Source organism: Ambystoma mexicanum, chromosome 3q (genome assembly GCF_040938575.1).
Source record: "Ambystoma mexicanum isolate Mex_15411 chromosome 3q, UKY_AmexF1_1, whole genome shotgun sequence".
Classification (NCBI taxonomy): Eukaryota; Metazoa; Chordata; class Amphibia; order Caudata; family Ambystomatidae; genus Ambystoma; species Ambystoma mexicanum.
In genome coordinates this window covers 290,893,376-290,921,345 of record NC_090926.1, presented here as the reverse complement: position 1 = coordinate 290,921,345, position 27,970 = coordinate 290,893,376, and positions in this window count along the sequence as shown.

Sequence of the window (27,970 nt, the reverse complement as noted above, 5' to 3'; positions counted from 1 at the left end):
ACATGTCAACAGATAATGCAGGTGGAGATGTAAATGGACAACAGAGAACATCTCAAAGTACCACAGGTACGCTCATGGCAGCTAATCCATTATATTATTTGCGATGCCCAAATCCTTTCAGCTTAGACCACAGGAAACCCAAGGCCAAAGATGGCAGGAGTGGTTTGATGAATTTGAGGAATTTTTAAGTGCGGTAGGGGATTAAAATACCTCAAATAAGTTGGACATTTTTACAAACCTAGTGGGAAAAGAAGTGAAGAGCATAATCAAAACAATACCACTTCAAGACAGGGCAACATGTCAGTTGTTAATAGCAGCAATTAATGCCCAAATAATAATTCTGCTCAACAGAGATTATGAAAGATATGTATTCAATCAATGCACACGAAGCCCGCACAAGACCATAGCCCAATTCGTGTTGAGGCTACAAAAAAAGTGTTGGAACTCGCAAGAATATATGAAAGAGTGGACACACAAGCAGCTAATATAGAAAATCCAAATAGGATAGATACCATCTCTGTCATGAATAAGAATGTACAATGGCAGAGAAGATATCCTGGCATGGCATCGCCAGGATCAGTGCGCAGAAGTACAGGGGAAAGACAATGCTACAGGTGCAGATTTGAGGGCCAATGTCCTGCTTTGGGTCAATTATGTTTACGATGTGGACAGGAAAATCACTTCCAGACGATGTGTAGAGAAAGAATAACAACACCAATGAGTCATTACAACCCTCAAATGATATCTAATAGAAGATATGACAACCAAAGGAACCTGTGAGGATGAACATATACAGAAAGAGAGATAAGGCCCAACCACCCTGTCTCAAAACCAAACCAACAAATAGCCCGACCAGGATTTGTTAGAGCCATGGATAGTTTACAAATTGAAGCAACAGATCAAGTGATCATGAACTGAGCCACAGGGCGGCACTATTTCATCAAGCTCAAAGTCAAGAAGAAATGAAACATGAAGATCCATATGAAAACCTGCCCCTGCCTGGTGAGGAAGAAGAACTAGCAATGGATCATTATTAGGAATATGACAGATACAGTAAAGAATATGTAAGATGAATATGTGACAATGAAAGTGGTAAGACTGGCATAAGGGTAATAGTGAACTTATGTGGAGAAGAAATACCTTTTTTGGTAGATACTGGAGCTACAGTGAATGTCATGAGTGAGGAAGCATACGAAAAGATCACTAACCAATGTCCACTACATCTATCAAAGGCTGAAATTTTTCAATGGGGAGCGGTACAGCCAATGCTGAACAAAGGACAGTTTCAATGTGATTTGATTCATGAAGGGCATTGTGTATCAACTAATATACATGTCATAAAAAGTCCTGTTGTTGGTAGATGTCTCATTAGCTGTAAGACTGCCACGGATCTAAAACATATTGATGTGTGATACAAACAATCAGAGATGATACATGTTGTTCCATCAGGACATCCTGATCTAAGGTTCATATTAGGAGAAGTGCTGGATTTGGAAAAGTTGAAAGTAAAATTTCCGAACTTGTTTCAAGGAATTGGGAAACTGAAAAAATAATATGAAACATCTACACATTGATAAATCAATTCAACCTGTTCCTCAACATCGAAGGCGCATAGGATTTCACCTGCAAGCAAGGGTGTCGCAAGAGTTGAAACAGCTCAGAGATAATGATATCATTGAAAGGGTTGAAAATGGTCCAACACCGTGGGTATCCCCATTGGTGGTCGTACCTAAAGCGGATGGACGTCTACGTCTATGTGTAGACATGAGAATTCCTAACATGGCCATCATGAGGGGAAAGGCACCTGGGACCCAACCTAGAAGACATGATAATAGGTCTGAATCAGGCTAGCAGATTCAGCAAACTGGACCTAAATCAGGAATATCATCAGCTGGTGATTGATCCAGAGTCTCGACCCAAAATCACTTTTAGCACCCATGAAGGTTTGTTTAGATATAAGAGACTCAGCTTTGGTATCTCGTCTGCAGCACAAATATTTCAAGAAGCAATAAGGAAGGTCATTGCACCGGTACAAAATGCATTTAACTACAGTGATGATATTCTAGTCTATGGTACCAATCAATTTCAACATGACGAGGCGCTAGAACAAGTATGCAGGCTGTTGGAAGAAAATGGTCTGACTCTGAATGGACAAAAATGTGACATAAATAGAAAAAGTTTTAGATTTTTTGGACATATATTTTCGGAGAATGGAATGAGAGCAGATCCAGAGAAAGTGAGAAGTATCCTGGATCTAAAACCTCTTGAGGACCTGGCAGAACTGAGATCTTTCCTGGGGATGGCCGGCTATTGTGCGAGATACTTGCCAAACTATGCAACTCTCACTGACTCCCTGAGACAGCTGTTAAAAAAAGGATATGGTATTCGTATGGAATGAAAATTGTGAGAGAAGCTTCAAGAAAATAAAAGAGGAACTAATCAGTGACAGACGGCTGGCATATTTTAATCCAGAATTGGAAACTGAAATTATTGTTGATGCCAGTCCAGTGGGTCTAGGTGCGATTCTGGCACAGATAGATCCAAGGGAGGAACGAAAAGGGGAATGGCATGTTGTTGCTTATGCTAGTAGAGCAAGTAGTAGTAGTGAGATTGAACAAGCTTACTCTCAAGCAGAGAGAGAAAGTTTGGCTGCTGTATGGAGTTTGCCCGCTGTATGGGCATGTGAAAAGTTCAACCATTTCGTGATCGGAAAACCTTTTGTTCTTGTCACGGATCATCAAGACCTGATTTAGTTATTTGGAAATCCTAGGATTAAGATGCCTCCCAGAATTGAAAGGTGGGGCATGCGACTGCAGGAATATGATTATAAAATCATTCACAAACCTGGAAAAGAGGCAAATCCAGCTGATTATTTGTTGAGGCACCCAGCAGGCATAGCAGAGCCTGAAATGCAAAAAGATGCGGAAGAATATATATCATATGTTTCACTAAATGCTCTGCCGCCAGCAATTACAAAAGAAATATTCAGAGAGAAGAGCCAAGCTGATCCGATGTTTCAGGTAGCAGTCCGACTCACTCAAGCAGGGAGATGGCATTGTCTCAGCATGGAAGAAGGTTTGGAAGAACGAGATATGAAGAATCTTCAAAAGCTGGCGAGAATAAGTAACGAACTGTTGGTGACAAAAGAAGGAATGCTTCTAAGGGGGAACAGACTGGTAGCTCCAAAAATTCCAAGGAAGGCCCTAGTAATGCTGGCACATGAGGGTCACAGAGGGGTTGTGAATACAAAAACAATTCTAAGGAATCAAGTATGGTTCCCGTGCATGGATGTCATTGTGGAAGACATTTTACGAAATTGCTTGGCTTGCCAAGTAGCAACATCCAATGCCCAGACAACACCTCTTCAAAAAGTGCCACTTCCTTCTGGTCCATGGAACTGGTGGTGGCCATAGATGAGTATCAGCGGTTTCCTTTAGTGAAGCATGTTGGATCTACCGCATTTTATCAAGTGTTGGTGGTCCCAGATGAGCTTTTCAGTGAGTGGGGAGTCCCTCAAGTAGTGAAAACAGATAATGGGCTGCCATTTCAAGGTCATGAATTTAGCAAGTTTGCTTTACATATGGGTTTTAAACATCAAAAAATAACACAGTTATGGCCTCAATCAAATGGTATGGTCGAAAGGTTCATGAGTAGTTTAAAGAGAACTCGGCAGAAAGCAATTGTGGATAATGTGCCGTTACCACAGGCTGTGTCGCAGATGCTAAGAAGCTATCGAAATACTCCTAATGAAATGACTGGACATTCCCCTTCAGAGTTGATGATAAAGTATAAACCGTGTACAAGGCTTCCATGCATGGAGGATTACACGGCTGAGGAGGACAATAACATCAGAGAGAGATCAGGTGAAAAGAATGAAAATAAAAGAGTGGACGGATCGTAAACGGAAGGCTGGGGAAAGTAATTTTCAGGCCGGAGATGCAGTGGTAGTTTGCCAGAAACAAAGAAAGGAAAATGGATTCTAAATATTGGTCAACACTGCTAAGGATCAAGGATGTCAAAGGGTCTATGGTCACCGCTGAAGGAGGTGACCGTGAGATAACCAGAAATGTATCCTTTTTCAAAAGACTTTTTCAGAGTAATCATGGGGGGGAGGATGGTGACATGAATGTCTCGGGGAAACCAAATGGGTCAAATGACACTGACGTTGATTTAACCTTGTTGTGGAAGAGGACTGGGGAGTATCTGATCGTAATACTGGACAAGTGGGGAGTAGTGGTCTAAGTGATAGAGTTGAGCCTGAAATTCTGGAGCCTGGGGACTCTGCAGGTAATAACACAAGTCCAGACTCATCAGAACTGAAAAACAAAAATTGAGGTGTGCCTGTGTGGTGAGGCGCTGGGTTACAACTAAATTTGAAAAGACAAACTAAAGTCAATGCGACCCTTACAAACCAAATAAGATTGGGTTGCTGCACGAAAGAGGGACCAGCAGTCACCTCAAAAACTGCTAATAGATACAAACCCTTGAAAAATGTCACCTCTAAATGATTGCACAGCCCTAAGCAAATGGTAAATATCCTATTCAAATTAAATGTGTAACTGGACAACAAATACAGTGAAACAAAGAGTCCAAAGCAATAGAGTCTTCAGTCAAAAAAACGCTGTTGAAACAGATTTTATGAGTTGATGCAAAAACAAAACTGCCAACACGTGTTTTGACCCAAAACAACGGGTCCTTTTCAAGGCAAGACTGTGATGTTGGTAGGATTCATATGCGTTCGTATGTCATTCAAACTGAGTTGGAAAACCCAAGCCCTCCTTAGGGGCAGATATATGGGCCAATTCTAAAGTAGTTGATTCTCCTCAAGAATAAACGGCAAATAACTGTAGCAGTCTCTGTTACTGATACATTGTGGTACATTCCCAGAACATGGGAGTTTGTTCAAACGTTGCAACTGTAAATTCAGGGGCTGGTTCCCCGCTGTGGCCAGAGTCCAAACGCTTCACGAAATCAGTGCTGTGCCTGTTGATGTCAAAGGTAGTTCTCATCAGAACTGAGCCTTCAATGTAGGCCTCAAAGAGTTGTTCTCAAACCAGCTCGTTTGATTGAGCAAATGTAATGTTTATTGTATTTAGATGGGAACTTAGATGATAAGTAAGGGGGGGGGGGGTTGTTTTGTATTGAAGACACTGAAGTTAATGTAGTATTAGGATAGATAGAATGCAGAATGGTAAGTGTAAGGAAATTCTAGAATGATGGGGATGGGGGTTCGTGCAGTTCAACTGGAATAAAGGATATAGCAGGATACACAACGGCGTCTGTGTACTCATTATATTTGCATTTAATAACATAACAGATACAAGCAAAATGCAGCACCGCAACTCATCCAAGATCCTGGACATCAAGGTGAGCAAGCAGAACTTCAGACTGGTTGGTCCCAACAACAATCCAAGTGAAGGAGGCACCCACTTCATGTCTCCCCAGTCAAAGGCAAGGCTTCATGGGGTGGTCGTTGGCTTTATTGATGTTGGACACGCCAACAGAACTCTGATGTTCCTTTAGCTTCTGATACTTGGATACCATTGTTGACTCTGAGAAATGGCGCCACAACCTCTTCTTTTACATAAATTCAAGCTAATGGGGTACCCACGCCCTCCAAGTGTAAAGACGTGCGCCATTCAAACAGGTATGGGCCGTTCAATACTGGACACCCAGCTACCTCACATCTATCCGGGAACAAGGCATCACCCTGGGTGCTTGACAGCCCCCTTTCACTGCCAGCACGGTTACTACCAGGTTCTAAAACGCTCTCCTGGTCTTCTTACAAGGGTTCTGTGACGGTGCATGCCCTTTTAAGGCTATCACTAAGCTGTGAGGGCGGAGAGGAAGCTAACAAAAAAGATGGTCCTAGTGCAGGGCTTGAACCATGAGGCTCAGCAATTTAGAGTGTATAGTACTCAAAAAGGCATTATCAAGGCCAAAATCAATAGTGCAGCTGGAAAAAGAGTATACATAGGTTTATTGCCACCTATAAAAAGTAACAAAAAGTTATGTTTGAGAAAAGAAAATGGAGCACTCACCTTATCCAGATGTCATCTATAAACAAAGATGAAAGGACATGGGCAATGATTTCCCTGCACAGATAGCCTGAAGTACTCGCCAGTATTTTCCAGAAAAGAGTTACAGTTGTAGGTGGGCTTCAGCAGAAGCCAATCTGGTCGCAGACGTAAAGGCAGGACACCAGGGTATCAGCAAAGGAAAAGCAAAAAGGCCAGAGGACTCAGAACCCAAGCATGTAATTTTGCCCGCTTTTGCCCTAACAACATAGAACAATAGGCCACAAATATAATGACCTATGTAATGAGGTCAACTGTTTGCCACCTGTAGAGAAGGTCTAGGAAGCTCTGTGAATCCCGGGAAGCGGCTCGCTCAATGGTAGGACCTCAGTAGGTGGGATAATGGGAATCCCCAGAGCTCCCCAGTCCTTTCCTGGGTGAACAGAGTGCAGTGATGTCAAAGGTAGTTAAACACCACTTTATAAATCAGGGGAAATATAATTAATGGAAAGTGGGAGTAAGGTAATCTCTTTGCATGCAGAGGTCAGTCCCACGTCCAACAATGACAAAAAGCCAGAGAAAACATATCACAGAACCAGTGGTGGCTTGTGTATTCTTTCACTGGCGGGTCATACATATTTCCTTTGCATTTGTGCTAGGACCAAGTGCGGAAAGGGAGCCTTAACCAACCAAGAGGGAACCCGCCCCAATAGTTTTTTTAAATATTGGGTTGTAATGATGCACTTTACAGCACACATTTTGCCAAGTATTGGTACAAATGCTGTACCGTTGAGTGCAATTTACAATCAGTTCTGAAGAGTAACACAAATTAACAAATTCAACAGATTCCACATCACCCATTTTCCATGAAGCTTTTATGATGCCTCTGCCCACCATATATGCCACCACTGCCACTGCAGAACACACTTCACGATGTGTGTGCCCATAATATATGACAGCACTGCCACTATAAAGCACATGTTCCTACTATGGGTGCAGGTAATCTAAGCCGTCATTGCCACTGTATAACACACTTCCATGATCCTAGCATTGAGTAGGCTTAGCAGGTATCTTTAATGTGATTTCAACTTACCCTAGACTGACATGTTTTGTACGTCAATATCTAAATTTCAGGATATGACTTCTCTGTTTTCACTCCAACAGCTAGTTCAGGGCCCAACTCATGTACAAGGCAAACAGTTGGACTTTATTGTGGCCTTGGAATCTTTATTTCCTGTTCCCCTCCTATTTTAATTGACTGGTCTGCCCATTGTCTTATTCCTTTTCGATTGTCACACAATATTCTGATCAGGTTGGGAAACCCATCATACATAAAACTGCACATTTACAATGATGGATGGTTTCTAAATGCAAATTGTCTTTGGCATATGCACGCTACAATATAATGCAATCATTCTGCCTGCAATGCAAAGTTCTCACTTTATGAAAAAGTGGGTGGCTTTGCTGGTTCTCACATTATGAACATTTGGGTGTGCTTAACTAGTTCCGCATTAGGTAAGGTGAGGCATGTCCCTTATCATGGGATTTAATTACTGATAAGTATCTGTGTGATTTTCGCAGCATTGAGTGGGGTGATCATGGGAAGCAGGTATCTCCCCAAACTAGAGGAAGATCGGTCTGAGGGCTGTATGGGCAGAATCTCTTGGTCACCCTCCATCATACCCTGTCGGAAGGCGGTGGATTGTCACATTGTACCACCAAACCAACATCTCTGTTGTCTGCAAGAGCTTACTGCTCTAGGTAGCCAGACCTAAAGTCCCCAGGAAGAAACATCAACACCTGGCATTAAGTATGATTTAAACCTGGAAAGGAAACCTGTTTTCACTGCTGCTAAAAGTGTAGCTGGCAACATTGGCATGTCAGCAAGGTTCCGGGAGAAGTCCTGTTAACCTTGTGCTCCAGAGGTTTTGTCGGCCACTCTCTTCCACATGGTCTGACAACACGAGAGACAGGAGTCTGGGCCGTGAAAACAGTGGCAAGATTCCTTCGCACATCCCTTGAACCCTGTAGCCATCCCATGCACTCCCAAACAAGAGATTACTGGCTGAAGAGTTTAAAGTAAAGTTACCTAGACCAGGAGCTCTCAGTGAAGAAAACGTCCCCATACAATTTGAAGTGGTCAGCTTTATTAACAAGTATAAAGCCAACGAGAACACACACGCACGCACACACACACACACATTAAAGAAAGCAGAGGGATGTACCCTTCACACACAGCCCTCAGAGCTGAACAAATAGGGAAGGTAACAACAAATATGGTGGTCTAGCCTGATAAAGGCTCGATCCGGCGCCCTATCAGTCAATTAAGGTCAGGTGAATTTTAAAGACACAACCAATCCCATTCATTTGGACACAGGTGCATGCCTGCAACCAAACTCCAACCAATAGACAGATGCCACCACTCCATATAATCTAAGGCCCCAAGTCAGTTGGTGTATGAGTTTGGAGAAGGTGGTTGGAGAAGTTGGTGGGAGTGAGGCGGTGGAGGGTGCAAGACACAGTGCAGAGATGTATTAGAGAAGGGTAGAGACTTACGGGGGAGATGTAGGTGGGAGGAGAGTCTAAAGGATGTTGGAGGCCAGCAGAGGAGAAAGATGGGATAGTACAGCTGGAGGTTGGGAAGGAGGACCGCAATAGGAGGAGGTTGAACAGAGAGAGGAGGTTGGTGGGAACGAACTGGAGAGGGAAAGGTTAGAACAGTTCGAGGTTGGTGCAAGAGGAGGAGGTTGAAATGTAACAGGAGGTTGGGGAGAAGAACATCAGGAGAGGTTAGAAGGAGGGAGTCAGCAGGGGGAGGAAGTATGTAGACATATCTGAAGGTTCTGGAAAGCCCATTTGGCACCATGCCGGTACTGGAGGTGAGAGGAAGAACAAGCAGGGGAGAGGAAAAACAGACGAGGTGGGGAAGAGGAGGGGCGAATGTAGGACAGGGAGGGCTCTAATGGAGACCTTTCCCTGGTAAATAGCTATTGTTGTATTTAATATCAACTTGTGGAGGAAAGGAGGTGTGTTCAGGAAACCAGCACATAGGAATACCACCTAACAGGTCTTGGGGGCCCCTCAGAACCCACAATGGACTTCAGGGAAGGGCACTGGCAACCAGAGGAAACTCAGGACCAACACTGAAAGACATGCATCGTGTGAGAACCCTGGAAAACCAGCAACAAGATGAGAGCGTATTTCAACCAGGACATTTACATGAGTATCTTACTTTCATTGTTGTTATTGCTAATGGCTTTCTTGTTGTTTAAAGAAACTCTTTCACTTACCACATGACAAAGGGACTTCCAGTGGAGCTCCTGGCCGAACCCCAGGAACAATGGGCTGCATCTGATTTAGAACAGGTTAAAGAAATGGTGGTGTAGGCCATAGGTATCAGGTAAATATTCATGCATCGGAATACTGAATTAACATAGATTGTGCATGGTTTTCCCACACAGAGCAGGAAACCATGTGGTGGCACTCCAGGTCACAGCTTTATTGCAGGTTTCCTGCTCTGTTTGAGAATTTTTAGTGAATGGGGTCCATGCAGAGAAATGTGCAGACAGAATGATTTCCGGGGTTTTCTACTGGACAGCATCAGGATTTTAGGATGTATTTGTTTTATGTTAGGTACTACTGACCTTTGCCTCCTGTCTGCATGCATGCCTCCAACTCCTTAGATGATAGCCAAGTCGAGGCGTTTTCCTTACATGAATTGAGAAACCAGAAGGTGTCTCACATGCTGATCCCCAGGGATTTGTCATCCAGGTGGTCAGGACACAGCCATCGCTGTTGGATCCAGTTCCTGGAGTGGACCAGTGTGGGAGGATCACCTGGGTGAGGGATCCTCTGGGAGGAGGATAGGGGCACTCGACGGTGAGACGCAGTACCCCCTTCCATATAACACCTTTCACTCTTCCTACCAGTTAGGATATTTAGGAATGTAACCCCCAACCCCTTTTCTCGACACAGACATTTTCTCACAGACAAATCACCATGAGTGACAACAGGACTACCCCTCCCCCCTTTCTCAGCAGTATTTTTCTAAACTTACTAGTGAAAACTACAATCCTCATAAGTCTTCCCCTCTGTTCTTTTCTTAAGTCACGGAGACAAGGAGAAGAGAGATTGGGAGGATGAAGATTACCAATCAGGGAACCAGATACACAGAAAACAGACTCTCCCCTTTCTACAGCAGACTGCCCCATTAATGAGGCCAGGCTAAGTCAGGCCTCCCTCTTTAATTATTTGCACCTGACTCCACTTTTGTCTCCCAGGCAGCATAAAAGGTGGAGCAGGAAAGCACACTCTGAGCGAGTCGGGATGCTGGAAAGTGCCAGAGAGAAGGAAAAAGCCCCAGTGAGCTGCAGACGCCCTGCAAGACCTGGAGGGGGAGGAAACCGCCCAAACACTGGCCCTTCTATTTGAGAGTAGACTGCAGTGTGGAGCAGGGAGCTGTACTTCCAGAAGGCAAGACCACGGGCAGCTGGGGGTTGCCTGGCAGTACCTATAGCATAACTCCTCCCCTGGGGCCGGACAGGCGAACCCAGGTACATGATGGGCAGAAGTTAAGACCCTGACCTCATTGAAACATCCGTCTTGTGGCTCCTACAGCTCCCAAACATGGAATGCTGTTTTGGGGAGCTGTGAAGTGGGAGCAAAATTATCCATCAAACGCTTTTTTGGGAACCCAATTCTAGAGAAGAAAGGAAGTAGGTGTTTCAAAATCTGTTGGGAAGAATTATTCTGCAAAGAAAAGGCCTCAGGATACCAGGTAGCATAATCTAGAATTGCCAGTATATATTGGTTTTCTAGCAGACCCACTATATCCCTCCCAATCCGGGAAAAGGGTACATCTATAATTGGCATGGGAAGGGAACTGGAGGGGGGATCTGAGTGCTGGTTTTGTGACATAAACACAAGTACTGATAAAGTTCTTTATATCAGCATAAATACCAGGCCAGTAAAACCGATTTACAATTTGTGCCTGAGTTTTTGCAGTTCCCAGATGTCCTCCAGTTAGATGAGAGCGAGCAATCTCTAGAACAATATTCTTATGGCTTTACAGTACTACGATTTCGGATCTGAGTATACCCCATGGTCCAACATCTCCCCTATATGACAAGCCAGATTTTAGAGAAAAAAAATAGTCTCCCTTTTCCCTTACTTGCTCTTCTGATAATACCTGAAGAAAGGGTTCTGCTAGCAAGGGGTCATTTCTTTGGGAAAAAAGCTAGATCTGGTATCACCTCAGAATCTTCTTTGACAACGGGGACAGATTTAATTACAGGTTGAGGAGGAGGATCTATGTCTGCTTCTCCAAAACCTTGAGTCCCTATATCCATTTTGCCACTGTTCTCAATTTTATGGGGTTTTGGAAACAGAGCTTTCTACAATATTCATTGGGCTATTCTTTCCCCTGCTTTAGTTTGGTAAGGTTTCTTTCCATTATTCTGCATTAGTACCTTAATATCCCCTCTGTAATCAGGGTCAATTACTCCAGCTAATCTCCTCTGCTACGAGATATATATATGTATATATATATCTCAAACCGTATAGATTGTTCAGTAGCAATGGTGGGATCAGAGGCTCAGAGGCTCTTATGCTACGTTTCACAAATTTTAGAGTTCCCCAATTTGTATCAATTGATTCGGATCCCACTACTTACACCATATGTGAGGGGTCAGAAATGTGAGGCAGACACAAAAGTAAAGTTTTCTCAGAATTTGCCATTTTATTGAACAATAAGGTTTCACCTGAGAAGATTCGGCGACACAAGCTTTGAATTCCATGCACCGAAGGAATGGAATGCCTTATCATCTTTTGTCAGATCATCATCATCTTTTGTCAGATCATCACAAACACTGACAAAGTTTAACAGGAGTATTAAAACCCTACACTTTAACTCTGACTGTTTCCTTCTGCATCCCCGGTAGCATTTCTTGGCTTCCTTTTCTTTTCTCTCTGTCTTTTGATGTTTTATGCGCTCTGAGGCTCATGGGCATGTAGCGCCTAATAATAATTAAAATAAATAAATAGTGAGATAAACTCCTATCTTTCCCTAGTCTAACAAGAATGTCCCTACGTGGCAAATTGAACTAAAGAAGAATTAACTAGTGTCCTCACACTTATACAAACACAAAATAATACAAGGAATAATTGGAAATCTTCAATTCAATACCCAAGTGCAAACCATTAAACATATAAGTTTCAAAGAGTATTCCTTGGGATCAAAGTTGTGTTCCCTTCCCCTGGCTCAATGCAGGAACAGGGTTGGGTTTTACACTAGCCTCCGCAAGGCTTCTGCCTGCCCCAGTTTATACTTGACTTGTGTTTCAGTCTTCCAAAGTTCCTTTTTCCTAGCTGGAATTCTTTCCAGTCTTGACACAAAATTAGGTTTTGTAGTCTCTCCTTTTAATGAAGGAAATTGTTTCCTCATGCAAACAATTCAATTGCTCCAGACTTGCTTGAGAACAAAAACGTTTCTGTCATTCTGCCACAATTGTTCAAGGTTTTACAATGTTTCTGGCTTTCTTGGCCTTAATTCAATTATTCATATCGCCTTCTTTCCCAATTTCATGTGTTAGTTGCATGCTCTGGTTTCTCAGGCGCCCCTAACCTGAATAGATTTTTACAGCCACTATTCACAGTGTTAGTATTTTTCTCAGTTCCTCTTTCATAGGATTTTTTCCTCTCAGGTTTCCGTAACCTGAGGAGCTTTTCCAGTGATTTTTCACATTCATATTGCTCTCACTCCCGCCTTTATAGGGTATTTGCACACTTTGCTTTCTCAGGCTCTCATCCGGGATGTGTTCCCCAGCTATTATTCAAAATGTTCTTACCCTGTAGTGATATGTCTTCCGTCAGGTTTCTCAGGCACCCGAAATCTCATTGCTTTTTCCTGTGGCTACGTATCTCTGTAGCTTTGTTCCAATGGACACAGAGCTCAGGGATCCGGGGTCCTTTACATGGACTGGTCTCAGTGTCTGTCATCGGCCTTTCAGGCCACCACAGGTTTAGTTTGGTCGCGCCCCAGATGAGATGGGTATCTTTCTGTCTCTGCTCTCTTTGTGACTTGGGCTTCTAGGTCGGATAGAACGCCAACCCGTAGGCATTTGGTTAGCGTTTCACTCACCCTCCTTGCTTCCGCTGGCTCTGCAGCCCAGCATGGCTCTGCCCCTCCAGGACACCAATACTGTGGAGGCTCACTTCTACGTAGCTGTCCTACTGCTTCCATAGGAGTCTCCCTTTGCTTTACAATCCGTCCTCTCCTTCTACCCGTCACTGATCATAAGTTGAACAGTGTCCGTCTTTGTTGACCATGGCATTCAGGTGGTATTCAGCATTGCCGATATACAATTCTTTTCCATATTCATATATGCAGACAAAGTGGTTTGGACAGGGAGTTCCATTCTGGAATGGGAGTTCTTGTCTCCAAGAGGGGAGTCACTCCCAGTGAGGTCCCACTTGCCCAGACACCTAGGAAGGGTCCTGCATAGCTGGTTCACCGCCCTAACCTCAAAGGACGTAACACCTCTCTGGGGAGAAGGGACGAATTGTCTGGATTCGTCACACTTGTGATATTCTCTAATATAGCACGCTATCGGTTCTATTGCTTAGACAAAAAGCATGGGTGAAAGTGTGCATCCTTGCCTTATGCCGCAGTTGGGGGTTATCGTTGCTGACTGTATTTTGTGTGTTAGGACCATAGGAGCTAGCTGTATAGGAAGCATATCCACTTAATGAAATGGATTCCCATACACAATCTCCTCAAAACTTCAAAGAGAAAAAGCCATTTGACTGAATCAAATGCCTTCACTGAGTCGAAGGTGGCTACCACTGCAGGGATTCCAGGATCTATGTTGTGCATTAGTGCAAATAAGCTCCTCTGATTGTTTTGGGTGCAGCAGCCTGGTATGAATACGGCTTGATCATTCAGAATTAAGGATGATTAAGGGCTGTAAACCGTTTGCTAAAAGTTTGGCCAATATGTTTTTATCTATATTTATTAAAGAGAGGTTTGTATGAGGAGCACATAGATGGGACCTTATTTATTTATTTACTATTTACATTTTATAAAAGCCTTAACCCTCAGGTATCAGGGCGCTGTTGCGAACCAGTTACATGTGACTTCTTCAAAAGGAAGGGAACGGACACAAGGGTGACTGTGCATAAAGTACACTGTAAGGGGGTTCGGGGGAGTCATTTAGGCAAATAACCAAGTTTTCAGAGTTTTGCAGAAGGCCCAGTACAAGGTCTCAGCTCTAAGCTCCGATGGTAGAGCGTTCCAATGACTTGCTGCTACAAATGGGAAACTCTTTCCCCATCCTTCGGATTTTTCTGCCTTTAGGCAGAACAAGTTTACGGGCGTAGACGGGTCTTACTGGTCTGTTGGACATGAGTCTTTCTATTTTCTGTGAGAGGTATTGAGGGGCAGTTTTGATCAGGTATTTATGTGTGATGGAAAGGGTTTAGAAAATAATCCTTTCCCGGATGGGGGACCAGTGCGCCTTGTTTCTGGCTGCTGTGATGTGGACATTTTTGGGAATGTTCTGTGCCGCATGTAGTGCATTGTTCTGGATAATCTGTAGTTTCTTTAGATTTGCTTGGAGGTTCTGGCAAATAAAGCATTACAGTAGTCCAGTCTGGCACCGATGGTTATGCAACTTTCTGTGGTGAAGAATTGTCTTGCTGCATTGAACAGCTTGGCTGTGTAAGCAGCTGAGGAAGCTATCGAGTAGACTTGGTTGTTGAGGGTGAGGAGGAGTCCAGATGTACCCTCAGAGTTTTTACTATCTTGGAAATCAGGATCTGGATACCATCGATCCAGAATGAAGAGAATTGTGGGCTATCATCATGATCAGGATCTCCGTCTTATCATCATTGAGGCAAAGGTAGTTGGTCACCATCCAGGACTGTACGGTGGCATAGATTTTGTTGATCATGCGTAGTTTGTGTAAGATAGGCTGAGGTCGTCCAAAAGGTCAAATAATGGCTTCATGAAAATGTTGTAGAGGGAGGGGAAGGCACAGGAATCTTGGGGGACCCTGCAAGGTATGGGGATAGGAGGGGCAGCTGCTGTGTTGGAGAAGACTCTCATGAATCGGCCTTCTAGGAATGAGGTGATCCACAGTGCAGCTTCCTGTGAGAAGTTTGCTGCCTATGTGAGATGGTGGCAAAAGGTTTTGTGATTACCTAAATCAAAGGCAGCAAATAGGTCCAATAGTAAGAGGAGTGCTGATTTGCCTTCATCCTTGAAGGCGTCCATTTGGATTTTCCGAACTAGTAGTGCTGACTCAGTGCCATGACCTGATCGGAATCCTGATTGCCGCATCCCTAGGATGTGGTTAGATTCTAGGTAGTGTTGGATCTGATTGTAGGCTGCCCTTTCTAGGATCCTGCACAAGAATGGGACTTTGGTGATCGAGCGGTAGTTGTTGGGCAAGGCTGTGTCCAGGGAAGGTTTTTTCAGGAGGGTGAGGCCCCATGATTCTTTGATGCAGGCTGGAACCTGATGCGTGGCAAAAGACATGTTGATACATTTGGTGATGACTGGGAGTAAGGTATCGGAGCAGTCATTGATGACTGCTACTGGGCAAATGTCATCTTTACACCTTGAGGGTTTAAGATTTCTGATGATGTTGGAAGTTTCTTGTTCAGAGATTTCTCTGAACTAGACGGTAGGGGGGTGCAGGTGCATGGAGTTGCTGGGGATGGAAGGTTAAGAGGACGGGTCTTTGTTTGTTTTGAATCTTTTTCTGACGAGTACATATTTTGTGCGCATGGCGTTTTGGATGCTGGTGCACCAGGCTTCGTCTTTGGTGATTAGGCTGGGTGGGGAGGCGGGTGTCTCAAGCTCTCTAAGGATCTTGCATAATTCTTGTGAATTTGAGCTGGCTTTACGTATCCTTGCATTGAAATTTTGAGCTTTAGCTACTGTGATGTCCTGTTTGTAGTTTTTTGTTAAGTTGTTGAAAGCCAGTTTGCTAGTGGGTAGGAGTGTGGGTGGGGGGGTGAGGCGTGTTTAGTTGCTGGGAAGGTGAAGGCCAATGTGTGATGATCTGACACAGGCAACAGGAGTTGGAAATGATAGTGATGTGGTTGTTAAGGTCTGCTATCCAGTCGAGGCTCCTGCCTTTGGAATGTGTGGGTGAGGACACGCAGTGGATGAAGCTGAGGTCTGATAGGGCATTTTCTACGCTTAGGGTCAGAGGGTCTGTAGGGTCGTTAAGGCCTAAGTTAAGGTCTCCTAGGTGTATCACTCTGGAAGAAGGTTTGATGTTTTCATCTAAGGTATGCAGGTCTTTCTCAAAGGTTAAAGCAGGGCCAGGTTGTCTATAAAGTATTTGCATGGTAATAGTGTCTGTCGGGGCAGTGACCATTTTTATGGACAGGCATTCACAGTGTCCTTTGGTAGAATGGCTAAATGGTCTTATTAAGAGTGACTCCCGGTGGCTGAGGGCAGCGCTTCCTCCTCGGGCATCTAGTCTGTCATACCTATGGATTGTGCACCCTTCAGGTATGGATAGAGATAGGATAGGGCTGAATGCCGGGTGAAGCCAGGTTTCCATAATGGCCAGAAAGTCCAGATTGCGGGTTATAATCAGGTCATGGATGTCCAGGGCGTGTGCGGTAAGGGATCTGGCGTTGATGAGAGCCCGTTCAATATTTGGCCTTGGGGTAGTTTCATGCTGTTAGTATGAGTTAGAGGATGGGGTTGAGACTTGGGGTTCTGAGGACTATTAAGAGACGATGCAAAGACTGTTGCATTCAGTACTGCTGGGTACTCGTCCGTGGGGTTAGGGGCCTACTCGAATGATACAGGCTGGGGGAATGGGTGGTATTGCTTAGCTTGGTCTGGTCTTCCAATGGAGACTGTTGCTGGGATTGTTTGCCTTTACATCATTGGAGTAGGCATACAAGTGCATTTTTGTAAGGGGGCGAGGGTGTGTGACCTCTCACTCAGGATTGCTGTTTTCCCTGGAAGTAGGTGCGGGGTATGAGCCTTCTGAGAAGTCGGGGGTACATATGTTAAGGGTTCTGTATCGTAGTCTAGCATTTCTTCCCATGGTATGCTTGGACGAATGCAGGTCATGGAGTCTTGCAGCTGGAGGTGTGTAGGCTTGGTTGGGTACCGGGTGGGACAATGACCCGTTCATTGCAGACGGGGCAGTTTGGCGGGAGTTTGTTAGGTGTGTATGGGCATTGGTGCGTTTGGATTGGTTGTATTGAGTAGCGAGTGGAATTGATATCAGTTGTGTGCTGTTGTATTGGGGTACCAGCGGTTTAGTAGGGTGATGGTCGCTATGAGTGTTAATGGGGCATGGGCAGCTAATTTCCCTGTGGTATGCTGTGGTTTGGGGCATGTACCTCTCTTGAGCCTTATATTGTGCTGTGCGAGTGGGACGGTCAGTGTTGGATCTCTGTGGGAGCGGGACTGCAGGCTGATCGTTTCTTAGGGCGATGGGTGAACTAGAGGTAGCCCCATTCTTCCTATGATTGGAACAAGGTAGCAGGCTGAAACATGCTGACGGGAGGAAGTAGATGGGGCAAGGGGTTTGGAGATGGATTGGGCATGCAGCGCGGTAGTAGACAATATTCACTAAGCAGTAGATGTTAGCCGTACAGTGTTGTCAGACTGCCTTACCTGCTTGCTCTGAATTGTAGTCAGCTTCTCCCATCGGTCTTCTGCCAGGTATCCGCGGTAAACAGTGGAGAGTGGCAGAGGGCTCCAGCTGCCTTTCACTTATGCCTTCTCGTTTCGCCATCCTGCGAATTAAGTCCTCTGCTATGGGTTCTTGCACGGGCCAATGGGATAGCTCCTGCTGGTCCCTGTTGGTCCTCTGTTGGTTTTTCTCGATGGCGGCGGCCATCTTACCATAATTGTGGATGGTAGTTGCAGTAGCCATTCCGCTGCTATTACGGCGGTGTGGTGGAAGTCCAAGGGGTCCCGAGGTGGACACTGAAACACTGAATGCAGCGGAGCAGCAGAGAGCTCCAGCTGCCTTTCAATTCTGCCTTCCAGCTTCGCCATCCAGCGAATTAAGTCCTCTAGGATAGGTCCTTGCACGGGCCAATGGGATGGCTGCTGCTGGTCCCTTTGGGTCCCCTGTTGGTTGTTCTCGATGGCAGCCGGCCATCTTACCATGATTGTGAATGGTAGTTGCAGTAGCCATTCCGCTGCTGTTATGGCAGTGTGTTGGGGGTGAAGGGGTCCCGAGGTGGACCATGAGCGCAGCGGAGCGGCAGAGAGCTCCAGCTGCCTTTCACTTCTGCCTTCCGGCTTTGCCACCCACCAAATTAAGTCCACTGGTATAGGTCCTTGCATGGGCCAATGGGACGGCTCCTGTGGGTCCTCTCTTGGTTGTTCTCGATGGTGGCTGCCATCTTACAATGATTGTGGATGGTAGTTGCAGTAGCCATTCCGGTGCTGTTATGGCGGTGTGACGGGGGTCCAAGGTGTCCCGAAGATGGACCCTGAGTACAGCGGAGCGGCAGAGAGCTCCAGCTGCCTTTCACTTCTGCCTTCTTTTTATTTTATTTTTAGTATTACTGTCATTAGTGCAGTTTGAGTGGTTACTGCCAGGCTCCTGTGTGTTAGTGAATATTCGTACATTCTTAGGAGATGTGGGGCAACATCATCCACATACTCCTTGTAGAAATCTGCTATTAATCAGTCGCTGACTGGCGTTTATTATTTGGCAACACATTAATCACCTGTTTTATCGCTTTGATATTAATTGGGATATTGAGCAGCATTCTCTGTCAAGCCAGGATAGTATTTCCTGGTCTAGAAAGTTCCCTGGCGTCTCAGGTTTCGGTTTAGATTGCACTGCAGCCTCTCATACTACTCAGCAAGTATTTTGTTATTTTTTGTATTGTCTCTTATCATCACTGCATCCTAACTCTACACTTCTACTATGCTCGCATTTTCTCTTTCTTTCTGTATTTTCCGAGCTAAAATTCTTCCTGGTTGGTCGCCTTCACTGTACATTCTAGCTTCCTTCAGGCCCTCTAAGAACTTGGATTCTATGTCAGGAATTCCAGCAAACGTATTCATAGCCTCTCATATCTGTATTAGTGATGCCTTGTCTTTTCCCCTGACTAGGGAGTTTTCCGGCTAGTGCCTTTTGGATTCTAATTGTGTATGTGAACTGTGAATCGATTTCATTACCCCACCTTCCTTGGATATGCATGTGCCCCTTATGTACACCTTAAAGGTTTCCCATATAATATTATAGTTTTCTATTGAGTTTAGCTTCTTTTTTTAAAAAGTTCTTGATTTCTTGCGCTTTCTCCATTTTGAACACTGCATCCCTTACTAAATTGTTTTTAAATCTCCAACCAGTGTCACTTGGGGAGGAGGTTATCATCTTGGCTATTTATAGGGCCTGGATGTGATCGGAAAAGGTTCTAGGAAGTATTTTTCACACTGATTTTTAGGATATCCAGAGATATCATAATGTAATCTATATGGTAGAATGAATTGTACATATGAGTCATATGTGTACTCCCTCTGTGAAGGGTTCATATGCTGCCAGGCGTCGTATGTTGTAGTATGTCGTCATCTGCTTCCATGCTATAGCCACCTTTGGTAAGATTCGTTGAGAGGAGTTTACTCTGTCTAAATCTAGAGTGAGAGCGCAGTTGAAATCGTCTGCCCAGATGATTTCATAACCTTCGAATTTATGTAGATGTCCAGAACAGGATCGGAAGAAATCGGGGGAATCTGTGTTCAGGGCATAGACACCCACCAGTAAAACTCAGACTCTATATTTCCTGCTAACAGCAGGAATCTGCTCTCTGTGTCAGCTAGTCTTTCATGCAGTTTATACTGTAGGCAGCTACGTGTGTACGGAGCAACACCGCTAGAGTTTGTGGAGAAGGCTGACCCATATCGTATATCCCCTAGACTTGGGGGATCATTAGTCAGTCATCTGTTCCGAAGTGTGTCTCTTGTAACATCGGTATACTTGCGTTGTGTCTTTGCTTTTATAGTATTATTTGTATACATTGTTCATCCCTGTAATATTCCATGTTAGCACTTTGATTTTAATGGACATCACATCTCTGGCATTGGCCCCTGGCTATTGTAGTAGTACTCTTGGCCACTTGGGTCAGGAAAATGTATCCCAGTATGTGTTTTCTCGACCTCCTGTATAACATATACATGCCATTGACCCTCTTGCTCTGTGAACTATACTTAATAAAGTAAACTAAAAACCCATTGTACCTCCCCCCTACCCCTGCCCCCACGCACACCAGAAACTATAACTTACTGGCCATACTCCGCCATAACTCATTACTAACTGAAGTAACTGGGGGTTGGTGGGGAGGCGGGTGCTCAGCGCAATCGCAGCCGATAGTGTTCTGTTCAACCTTTTCCAACGATATTCCTAAATGCACACAGTGTGTATAGGAATCGTTAATTCCCCAGTAGACTATAAGTATCCTAGTTGTTGTGTTTGCGGCTGTATGCGCTTTTAAGGAATATAGAGCCATGTACGTCATGAAACAAGCTCAATAAATAGGGTCATGCTCTGGGTAACATAGGCAGCATGAACGTGGACATGGAGTAAACAGAATAGGCCACCGTGTGTTCTTTATCCTCCAGTGTGCCTTCAGCACCCAATTGATCTTACACGTCATAGAGGATCGTTCAGTGAGGCATCAGACCTTACAACACTGTGGACGAAGGTGCTGGTGCTTGCCGTTCCATGAGGCACGTCGTGTACATCTCCAGACCAAGCAAAAACAAAGAGATGATGGCTGGAAGGTTTAGAATGAATCTTAACCTCTGCCGTTGCTCTGAGCAACCCTTTAGACCATTGTTCGTCTCCTGCCAAGCCATTACAGATGGGAAAAACAATATCCAAAAGGGGCAGTCCAGCCCGAACACCCAAGAAGGCTGAAACATGTCTGGTGATGCATGTGGTCTCGTGCAGAAGGGACGTGACCTAGCAGTTCGGGCTGGACTACCCTTTGGGGGTGGGACCAATCCTGATTTGCATATGGTCTTTCCCCTTTTGTAATGGCTTCGCAGGCGAAGAACAATGGTTTGGAGGGTTGCCCAGAGCAATGCCAGAGGTTAAGATTTATTCTAAACCTTCCAGCCATCACCTCTTGTTTTTTGCATCTCCTGACCAATGCCGTGAGTTGTGAGCATGTTGCCCGGCGATGCCTTTGAGTGACTGACTGGGTGCAGATCTGCTCAGCGTGGCGGGAGAAAACGGCCAACTGCCTATGAGCATCTGCATAAGATAAACAATAAAAGAGGAAGGTACGCCACTGTTCCCACCAAGTGGAGGCCACCCTCCCCTACACACTCTACCACATCCACTCACCCTATCCCATCCCTCTCTAACCCCACCCAATCAATCCCCTAACCCCATTGTGTCTACCAACACCCACCCAACTCCAACCCTCTACCCCCACCCACTGTACATCCACACTCTCTATCCGCACCGACCCTACCCCTGCTCTCTACCTCCACCCAACCTACACTCACTCTTTCTACTCCATCCACTCTGGCCCCACTCTCTCTACCCCCACCCACCTTACCCCTGGTCTCTTCCCACATCCAGTTCACTCTCTGTACAACCTACCCACCCGATCCCCACTCTCTACCCCCCTCACAATTCCTCTCACACTCTCACTTTATTTCTCACCTTCCCACTCTCAACCTTTCTCACTCATATTTCCTCATGCTCTGTTACGCTCACCTGGTATCCACGGGGCGCCACACGATACTGGATGGAGGTCTAAGAGCTTTCCTGGACCCCTCACTGCTTGGTTATGTGCCAGATGTTGGGTAGCGCCTTAGGTTTTTGTGCATCGAACTCTCCGTCCTGCGTCTCTGTGCAAGGGCGCGTGGTTGGTGCGAGCGTTACATGGACCTAATTGCTTCACTGGTCTGTGTGCCCTTATGTCGGGTCCAGACCAGCAGTGACTCTGACTCTGCTTGCTGTCTTCCAGGTGAGTTATAATGTCTTTTCCGTCTTTATTCTGTCTCTTTCTTTCCCTCCGTTTTCTCTATCTTCTCGGCATCTTGCTCCACTACACTGTTCCCTAACAATGTCTCTTTTTGTTTTCACAGGGATGGTTGCGATCTTGGAGTTGCTGCGCTGATGATCACAGTGAGTTATTGATGCGGGTTGTAGTGATGTTCCGGAGGGATGAGCGATCCAAGTGCTGATTGCCCAGGTAAGTGCTTTGTTAATGCTGACCTTGTTCCTTCTCCCTTGCAGGTTGCGGTGAAACCCGAAGATCGTTGAGGTAAGAGAAGTGCAGGGTGCTGCCAGGACTCGCTGCTTGCCCCCCAGGTAAGCATTGTTATTAATGCTGTCCTTGTTTCTTTACCTTTGCAGGTTGCGGCGAACTCCGGAGATGGGCGAGGTAAACGATCGCAGGATGGATTCAAGGCCGGTTACTTCACAGATAAGTGTTCTTGCTTGCTAATGGTGTTCTTGTTCTTCCAGGTTATTAATGGAATCCGGATCTAGGGCTTCAGGATCGAGCCGCCGGAAAAGCAGATGAGCAGGAGCTGGACATGGTGAGCGTTACGCTGCAGGAGTGCAGAATAACTTGAAGCATGTTCTGCTGTTTGGGTGTGGTTTAAATAGCCCAGGTAAAGTAGTTCCAGGCAAGTAGTTCCAGGCCCAGCCACACCCAAAACAATAGACCGCATGGCTTGGTTCTAAAGAACTGAGATGCGTAATAGGCCTCCATGTTAGATTAAGGTCCAAAACTAGTATTACTTTATTCCTGATAGTGAGCCTGGCGCCAAAGGCGCCAGGACTGACTCCATGTATGTTTCTGATGGAGTTTTAAGGCCCTTGGGGACAGTGTGAAGGGCTTTAGCCCCACTGCTGCCAGGGGGCTGTTATACATGAGGGTGTAGGGGCATGGATCGTGGCATGCTCGTCATCGATGGCACCCTCTCTTAATCGTTTCGTCCCTTGTTAGATTCTCCTTCCTTCTCATTCTCTTGCACATCCACCCCCCCTTATCGCATCCTCCTTTGAAACTTTGCACTCTCCTCTGTGCACCCTGGTGCCTTTAGATGCAAAAGGCAAACAACAGCAGGAAACACCACAACTATTAGTTTTGCCAATGCTTTTTTATATGATAGTAAACTTACATTTGACACCCTTTGCATTGCTGAAAACCTGGTTTGGGGAACATTCCATGGCACTGTTGAAGGATTTTGTCATTTAGGAATCACAGCTAATCGCCATGTGGGCCATAGAGGTCTATTATTTTTAGAGACTGCCTTAACATAATTACCAAAAAATCGTTTTGGTTCCAACGAGATTTTACATGTAAAATGCATCAGTAACACAGTCTCTGCAATAGATCTCTTAATTATCTATCGTCCCCCACAGCTTAATTGCAAGTTTCAGAAAAACTTTGCGGAGGAGGTGGACCAGCTCATGCCCTTTTGTTTGCGTATGATAATTGTGGGTGACTCCATTTTTGGATGGATGAGGTCAAGAATCCTCGGGCAATGCTGTTTTTGGAGTCTCTGTCCAGCATGGGTTTGACCCAACTTTTGTGTGACCTAACCCACATAGCAGGTCACACTTTAGACTGCATTTGTGACAGTTCTGACTCTGTGTCAGTAGCCCCTCCCTTTGCAGATCATGCTGGAGTGCCTTTTATTATTAGTTTATCAGCTATTCAGCCAACTGTTTGGTAGGAGGGTCTGCTGCACAGTCATCATGAATGGGATAATATTAATGTAGAAAGCGTGCTGCCCTTTTTTGAGGAATCCGCTCTTGAGGCGGTGCCCTCATATCCATCTACTCTACCGGACACATTGGGCCTTATTACGGGTCCGCTGGTAACCCTACCGGTGCTACTGGCAGGTTGCCGCCGGACCTGTAATAATTTACTGCAGACTGACTTTCCGGTGCCACCGGCTCATTACGAGTCCGGTGGCCCGTGAAGTCAGGCGCTGGCAAATTGTTAGTCCCCATTCCCATAGAGTCCTGTGGAACATGGAAGCGCAGGCATCGTTAGCAATGGGGTCTGTTTTTCCGTGAACAGTCTGCCTACTGTGCCCGCAGCGCCCGGCAGGGTCAGACCTGTTGCAGCGGCCATGGCAGGCAGACTCAAAGTTTGCCGATCTTCAAACAAGGGCGCTGGCGAGCTTACTCCACCCCTGTTTCCAGACCGGCAAACTCCTAATGAGGCCCATTGTATTCCAAATGATCTGCTGCAGTGAATTCCTTAGCTGCAGGTTTATCAAGAAGTCGGAAAGCTTGCGTTAGTAAGCACAAAGGGCGGTTCACCAGCTCACTAAAAATGGGAAAAAATGTATTAAGTCTTAGAAAGGGCTTGGAGGAAAAAATATGATCTTCGGGCTAAATGTGTGTATAAATGGCACCTGCATATTTATAAAAAAAAATGATAATTCAGGCCAAACTGAGTTATTTTTCAACTCTTATTTTTTCTTGCCCGAATGTAGCACAAGAACTTTAAGGTATTGTCAGAGCTATGCTCCCAAGTGGCGCTTAGGAAATCTATCTCTCCCTCACTAACTTTTTGTGAGGAGTTGGCACAATTTTCTGTGGACAAAATCTCAAAAATTCAAGAGGAACTGAATGGGTTAGCGTCTGGGAGCTATTCTAGTCCCACAGAAGGATGTTGGCAGGTGGGATTGGGTCCATCTGTTTTTTTCACTTCTGTCAGTCCTGTTTCTGTCTCTGACCTGTTAGAGGTAACGGATGTCCGTCTGGCATCTGGGTCTCCACATGACCCGTGCCCGGCACAGATGTTAAAGAAGGTGTGCTCGGGGGCGCTGTTGTGCGCCGAACAAGATGGCCGCCTGAAACGTGAGCTCCGTGGCAGGCAGATCGCTCGATCGTGATCTTGGGCATTTACGATCTACAACTTGTACCAGACTGCTACGATTTGCGAGCTGCTGGACCAGGGACCAACTGGTCCAAATCCCGAAGAAAATCGGCGCTGTTAACCATGTAATCAGGAACTGCCGCGACCATCCCCCGTCGCCCGCGAATCTGCGCGCCGAAATCCGTCACTCGAGGAGAGTCAGACGTCCAGGCCCTCGGTACCGTAACACCCCACCACCCCCGTGGAGGCCCGTGTGGCGGTGGAACACCTCTGAGTCGACCACCGGGAGCGAACCACGGGATTGCTTGGGCCGTATGGCGCCAGCGCGGAGCACCGCAGATACTAGAACTGTAACCACTCGCGTGCTGGACCCGTGCCCAAGCTGGGCGGCTCCTACTCAGGCCCTTATCGACTCCTATATCGGCCTTCACCCTGCTGTCTCCCTCGCTGGACCCCTCCCCCTTCAACGAGATTTCAGCGCCCGGGGTTGAGCTACGGCACACCAACAGACGCCAGGTGCTGCGCTCCCCCACTGTCGTGGACCTGGTTTCCGGGCCCTTGGCGCCCGTAAGGTATGTGGGGGTTGGGGTTGCTGCTAACCCCTGGTCGTCTTGAAGCGGAGAGAGGGACAAATTGATGCGTTGCTCCGCGGGGGTCACCAATCATCCGATAGAGGACGGCCTGCTCCCGGCGAGCGACGTGCTGTGACCCTCTCGCAGACCGCACTAGATTCTTGTCTGCACTTGGAGGGGCCCGGATCCCCCGTGTTCCACGTCATCCGGCCCGCTGCCCCGCGCCAGACTCCTTGCAACTCCCAAAGATTTGCCCTGTCCCCGCTCTCCTCCTTCCAGAGCGCCTGACTTTGGGCTCAACGGCGCTGCTTGGGTTTCACCATGCCAGCCTCTGCCATTGAGGCCTGGATCCCCTGGGGGCTGTACCTCGTTGATCCTGTCCGTGGAGGCGAGGGACACCATCGGCTCTCCTTCTTCTCTCCTGAGTCACATTACCGCCACAATGACTAAAGGGACTGGGAATAAACAGAGCTCCATAAACATGTTCACGAAGACTCCGGTCGGCCCTGCTGAGGAGGTCTCCGAGCAGGCCCCTGCCACTACCTCATCCCTTGCTACCTCAGAATCTCAGAACATGATGGACTTTATCCATGAGGGTTTTACTACGCTCCACTCAAAGTTAGATGACATGAATGGCACTATCACCTCTATCAAGGCCCACATTGAGAGGACTGACAGTCGAGTGTTGGAGGTCGAAACCAGGGTGAGCTCTGCCGAGGACGGTCTGGGGGCGCTGCGTTGGGAGGTCACGGCTCTATCCAACCGCGTCCTTGAGGTGGAGAAGAAAAATGAGGACTTGGAATCTCGCTCGAGGCGTAACAACCTCCGTATCATTGGGGTCCCTGAGAGTGGCATCGGAGAGCCGATGGAAGACTTTGTGGAACACACATTACTGTCGCTTCTGGATTCACCGAAGCTCTCTCCGCAGTTTGCTATAGAGCGGGCACACCGGGCACTGACGCCTAAACCCAAGCCTGGTGCTCCTCCGCGACCCATTATAGCTTGTGTCCTTAACTTCCGAGACCGCGATGCCCTCCTTAGAGCCGCAAGACTCAAAGGTGAACTTCTACTAGATGGAGCAAGGATACACCTATACCCTGACTTCTCGGTGGCTGTCCAGCGGGAGCGCAAGACTTTCTTGGCTGTGAAAAGGAGGCTTAGGGATCACGGAGTCAAATACTCCATGTTATACCCCGCTAAGCTAATAGTGGAGCACAACAATCAGGTGTCATTCTTCACGACTCCGAAGGAGGCCTCCAGGTTTATCGACAATCATTTCCCAGGTTGACCTTCCTCCCCAGCTATTCCTCTACGACTACTCGGCGTGCCCGTTGTGGGGGGCGCCAACACCGGCTTTCCCCCCGACGCCAAGAATATACCACACTTGTACTTCTCAACAATTGTCAGTTGGATTACTCTACATGACTGTGCCAAGGTAAATTGTGCCAATTATAGTTTTCATGTCACGTCCGAAGCATCATTGTAGGCACCATGTTCTCGCTGGATCTGCCACAGGCCCGAAGCGGCGTCATCAGTCCGGCCCACAGGCCCCCAGGCGTTGATGCCACTGGTTTGGATTTGGTTAAGGGGTTTTGGGATTGTCATTCCTCTTGTTGGGGGAGGGATGCGGGTGGGGGTGGGTTGTGATGGGTGTTTTGTTATAAAAAAGTTTGGCGTTTGCAGCGAGGTCGGACCGCAGGGTAATGCAGTGTTAATGGGGCTACAGGGCTGCTGCATCGGCCCACTGGGCATTATCATCCCGGCGATATGAGCGTCACCGCTCCTCTGACGGAGAACAATCTAACCTTCATGAGCTGGAATGTGAGGGGACTGGGCAATTTTAAAAAAATGAGACAGATATAGCTGCAAACGGAACGCATGGATCCAAGATACTTTTCTTACAAGAGACACATGCGCGTTCTGAACATTGTTTGAGATTTACCAGAACCTGGGGCCCCCAGAGATACTTCACCAACTTTTCTACTCAAAGTCGTGGGGTTATGACTATTATTCATAAGAGTCTTAAAATTAGTGCTGGTCAAGTGGCACAGCGAGTAGAGCGCTCGCTTTGACATCCGTGCAGAGTCTGCTAACGCAGGTTTGAATCCCGGCAGGGCCAAACTCAGCCTTTCATTCTTCCGAGGTCGATAAATGAGCACCACACACCGTGGGTAATAATAAGCAGCGCTCAGATACCTGAGGGTTCGTAGCGCTATATAACTACCTAATTATTATTATTATTACACTCATTTCTTCACAAATGGACCCCCAGGGTAGATATGTACTACTCCATGCTACACTCCAGAATAGGGAGGTGATCTTGCTGAACATCTATGGCCCCAACATAGATGACCCGGAGTTCTTCACACACCTCGCATCCCTCCTAGATGGTTTCCCTTTGGTTCCTATCCTCTGGGGTGGGGACTTCAACACCATTTTTGATACAGACCTTGACAGATCTGGGTCCAGGCCCCGCCAATTTACCAGGGCAGCCTATGCTACACTGTCGTACCTCCCCCGCCT